The following is a 5152-nucleotide window of genomic DNA, read 5'->3' as shown; positions in this document are numbered from 1 at the left end:
AAAACACGCCGGTCACTGCCGAACACCAGACCAGGGCACTGGAGGCGGGGCCAGTACAGAACATGTCCCCTCCCCCGAGGAGCGAAGCGTCATCCCAGACAACATGGGGAGAAATACAGCAGCTCCGCCCCTAACGTGTACGGTGACGTGTGAGACGGCGGTTAATAATCTCCATCCGCAAATAGTCACAGGAGACGGGCGCAGCAACGAGTCACCAGCAAAACTTTATATAAACTTCACAGAGACACAACACAACAAAACGGAAGTCACCCCAGCGCGGGGTCATGTGACATCACAAGTCGCCTTCACTCTGGACTCCGTGATTGGTGAAGCCAGGATTGTACACAGATCTCTAGGGGACATAGAGGGGCATACACGTCCATGGGAAGGATCCGGCCCGGGGCCCCGACACTCGGGGCCCCTTCATGTACATCTACAAACTTACCTCACCGGCGAAACCACGACTTCTGAAGCTTCAGCCAATGGGAACGTGACTAACGGCATGGCAATGACGTCACGAAAGCAGCGACCAATTACCTTTAAGAGCAGCGAAACGTCATAGATTTTAAACGGCTGGCGCGGCCTTTATAACGGGCGGAGTTTGTGTCACGGGTGCTTCAACCAATAACCAATCACTTAACGCATCCTTAAACCAACGTCCCGCCTCTGAACCAATCGTCGAAAGCGCACAGTGTGATTGACGTATTGACCAGTTAATCAGCGCTCAGACTGTACCAAACACAAGAGATCAAGGATAAACTCCGGACACGTCTGCCACCGCGGCTCCGGGAACTCAATTCTAGGACGCCATTTATACTACAATCTGGCTTCAATAAAATGGCGTCTATACCGGGAATACAGGGAAATGTCTCAGTAACCATGTAGATTGTGACAGGAGTGAACCACATCCGGTTGGTTTATCTACTGCTGGTTGCCATGGTGCTCAGCTATAAGATTGCAGGTATCTAGAGAGGCAGGTAATGGAGGGACACATCACAACTGCTTTAGATGTGCCATTCTGGAGTCTGGGAGAGCTGTGATGGCGGCCATATTGGCTGTGACTCCAGGAAACAAATATATCTTAGAATAATAATAATAACCTTTATTTTTATGGCGGCAACATATTCCACAGCGTTTCACAGTTCACAGGGAACATGTACAGACGTGAGGAGGATCTTGAGCGGCGATCGATCGTGTGCACTGCGCTCTATTCAAAGGCGATGGAAATGACGGGAACGGATGAGTCCAGCGCGCAATTTCTTCCGTCATTCTCATAGTGAATACAGCAGTGGTGCTCGTTCTCCGCTTCATTCCAGCTCCTGCCTGCGGAGGGGGAAGGGGGTGAGGAGGATCGGGGGCTTCAGGACCCCCGGTCTCCTTATCCTGTGGCTTGGGGTCATTTGTGATTTTGGGAAAACCCCTTTAAATGGAGACTAAGTTCTCTGACAACTTCTGCTGATGTAATAAGATTCCTGATATAAAACAACGCTGTCATTTACTTACTGATGAAATGTAGTGGATTTATCCATGTGACGTTACCGCCACTAGGGGTCTCCCTTCCTGTAATCTGCGGTCCACCCCCTGTTGTCAAGCAAAGCCCGTCCCTAGTTACAGCCAGACTGCAGAAAGTCGGGTGTCTCTATTCACTGCCTGTCAATACAAGTCTATGGAGAGGGGTGGGGGAGCAGGGAGAGAAAGAGACACAGACACACTGCATACAAATCTATGGAGAGGGGAGGAAGGAGGGAAAAAGACACCAATACTGCATAAAGGTCTAGGGAGGGAGGAGCAGGAGAAGAGAGACACATGCTGCATACAAGTCTATGGAGAGGGAAGGGGGTAGCAGGGAAAGGGCGAAGAGAGAAAAAAAGACACATATACTGCATAGAAAGTCTATGGAGAGTAGAGGGGGAACAGGAGAAGAGAGAGTGAGAAAGAAGCAGACTCGATGCCCATATAAGTCTATGGGGAGGGGAGAGCAGCGGAAAGAAGCAGAAGATTTCACAGCTACACTGCTCATTACTGCTGTATAATGTCCTCCATGCTGCTGCAGCTTCTATATATGTGAGATATAGGACAGCAGGATTCCCACCAGCTCCTGGTATATAGGAGACATGATAGCTGTTAGGCTCCGCCCCTATCTCAGAGACAACTGAGAATCAGATATATATATATATATATATATATATATATATATATATATAGCCTGCGGAGGGGAAAACTGCTGAATAATGCAGAATACATGTCATCTAATGAGCAGAAGTGGCGTCATTCCTCCTGTACACATGTGACAGCTGATTCTGAGAAGATAGGGGGCGCTATAACAATTCAAACAAGAGGAGTTAGGATGCTGTTCACTAAAGCCTCTTATCTAAATAAAGGAATTGGGGCAACACAAGGTAAGAAGGTCTTGTCCATTTCATGGCTCCTCCAGCTTTTATACACGGGGGTCGGACTCATGAAGCTGCAGGAGACGTCACCCGCCGGTATCTGTGTATGACAGTCATGAAGTGTATTGGGGGGGGGGCAGGGAGTGTGGGGGGCTCTGCTTGATGAGGGGGTCAAGTTCTCATGACTAAAGTAAAAGGGGAAGGGGTGTAGAAGTCAGATCAGGGAATGTTATAAGATGCGTTTTCAGGGCACGGTTAAAATGTGGATGTTGGGAATTGATCTGATTCCAGAGAGAGACGGGTGCAGCACGAGAGAAGTCCTGGAGACGGGTGCAGCACGAGAGAAGTCCTGGAGACGGGTGCAGCACGAGAGAAGTCCTGGAGACGGGTGCAGCACGAGAGAAGTCCTGGAGACGGGTGCAGCACGAGAGAAGTCCTGGAGACGGGTGCAGCACGAGAGAAGTCCTGGAGACGGGTGCAGCACGAGAGAAGTCCTGGAGACGGGTACAGCACGAGAGAAGTCCTGGAGACGGATGCAGCACGAGAGAAGTCCTGGAGACGGGTGCAGCACGAGAGAAGTCCTGGAGACGGGTGCAGCACGAGAGAAGTCCTGGAGACGGGTGCAGCACGAGAGAAGTCCTGGAGACGGGTGCAGCACGAGAGAAGTCCTGGAGACGGGTGCAGCACGAGAGAAGTCCTGGAGACGGGTGCAGCACGAGAGAAGTCCTGGAGACGGATGCAGCACGAGAGAAGTCCTGGAGACGGGTGCAGCACGAGAGAAGTCCTGGAGACGGGTGCAGCACGAGAGAAGTCCTGTAGACGGAAGCAGCACGAGAGAAGTCCTGTAGACGGAAGCAGCATGAGAGAAGTCCTGTAGACGGGTGCAGCACGAGAGAAGTCCTGGAGACGGGTGCAGCACGAGAGAAGTCCTGGAGACGGGTGCAGCACGAGAGAAGTCCTGGAGACGGGTGCAGCACGAGAGAAGTCCTGGAGACGGGTACAGCACGAGAGAAGTCCTGGAGACGGATGCAGCACGAGAGAAGTCCTGGAGACGGGTGCAGCACGAGAGAAGTCCTGGAGACGGGTGCAGCACGAGAGAAGTCCTGGAGACGGGTGCAGCACGAGAGAAGTCCTGGAGACGGGTGCAGCACGAGAGAAGTCCTGGAGACGGGTGCAGCACGAGAGAAGTCCTGGAGACGGGTGCAGCACGAGAGAAGTCCTGGAGACGGATGCAGCACGAGAGAAGTCCTGGAGACGGGTGCAGCACGAGAGAAGTCCTGGAGACGGGTGCAGCACGAGAGAAGTCCTGTAGACGGAAGCAGCACGAGAGAAGTCCTGTAGACGGAAGCAGCATGAGAGAAGTCCTGTAGACGGATGCAGCACGAGAGAAGTCCTGGAGACGGGTGCAGCACGAGAGAAGACTGGCACAGGGTAGTGGTGTTGGTGTAGTGCCTGGCATAGGGCAGAGGCGTTGGTGTAGTGACTGGCACAGGGTAGTGGTGTTGGTGTAGTGACTGGCACAGGGCAGAGGCGTTGGTGTAGTGACTGGCACAGGGTGGAGGCGCTGGTGTGGTGACTGGAACAGTGTGGAGGCGCTGGTGTAGTGACTGGCACAGGGTGGAGGTATTGGTGTTGTGACTGGCACAGGATAGAGGCATTGGGGTAGTGACTGGCACAGGATAGAGGCGTTGGTGTAGCGACTGGCACAGGCTGGAGGTGCTGGTGTAGTGACTGGCGGCACAGGGTGGAGGTGCTGGTGTAGTGACTGGCACAGGGTGGACGTGTTGGTGTAGTGACTGGCACAGGGTAGAGTCATTGTGGTAGTGACTGGCACAGGATAGAGGCGTTGGTGTAGCGACTGGCACAGGCTGGAGGGAGGTGCTGGTGTAGTGACTAGCACAGAGTGGAGGCGCTGGTGTAGTGACTGGCACAGGGTGGAGGCGCTGGTGTAGTGACTGGCACAGGGTGTGGTGGCGCTGGTGTAGTGACTGGCACAGGGTGTGGAGGCGCTGGTGTATTGACTGGCACAGGGTGGAGGCGCTGGTGTAGTGACTGGCACAGGGTGGAGGCGTTGGTGTAGTGACTGGGACAGGGTGGAGGTGTTGGTGTAGTGACTGGCACAGGGTGGAGGCGCTGGTGTAGTGACTGGCACAGGGTGGAGGCGCTGGTGTAGTGACTGGCACAGGGTGGAGGCGCTGGTGTAGTGACTGGCACAGGGTGTAGAGGCCGTGGTGTACTGACTGGCACAGGGTGGAGGCGTTGGTGTAGTGACTGGCACAGGGTAGAGCGTTGGTGTATTGACTGGCACAGGGTAGAGGCATTGGTGCAGTGACTGGCACAGGGCGGAGGCGTTGGTGTAGTGAAAGGCACAGGGTAGAGGCATTGGTGCAGTGACTGGCACAGGGTAGAGCGTTGGTATAGTGACTGGCACAGGGTAGAGCGTTGATGTAGTGACTGGCACAGTGTAGAGCGTTGGTGTAGTTACTGGCACAGGGTAGAGCGTTGGTGTAGTGACTGGCACAGGGTAGAGCGTTGGTGTAGTGACTGGCACAGTGTAGAGCGATGGTGTAGTGACTGGCACAGGGTAGAGCGTTGGTGTAGTGACTGGCACAGGGTAGAGCGTTGGTGTAGTGACTGGCACAGGGTAGAGCGTTGGTGTAGTGACTGGCACAGTGTAGAGCGTTGGTGTAGTGACTGGCACAGGGTAGAGCGTTGGTGTAGTGACTGGCACAGGGTAGAGCGTTGGTGTATTGACTGGCACA

Source organism: Rhinoderma darwinii, chromosome 2 (genome assembly GCF_050947455.1).
Source record: "Rhinoderma darwinii isolate aRhiDar2 chromosome 2, aRhiDar2.hap1, whole genome shotgun sequence".
NCBI classification, from domain to species: domain Eukaryota; kingdom Metazoa; phylum Chordata; class Amphibia; order Anura; family Rhinodermatidae; genus Rhinoderma; species Rhinoderma darwinii.
Note: the sequence above shows the minus strand (reverse complement) of the source record.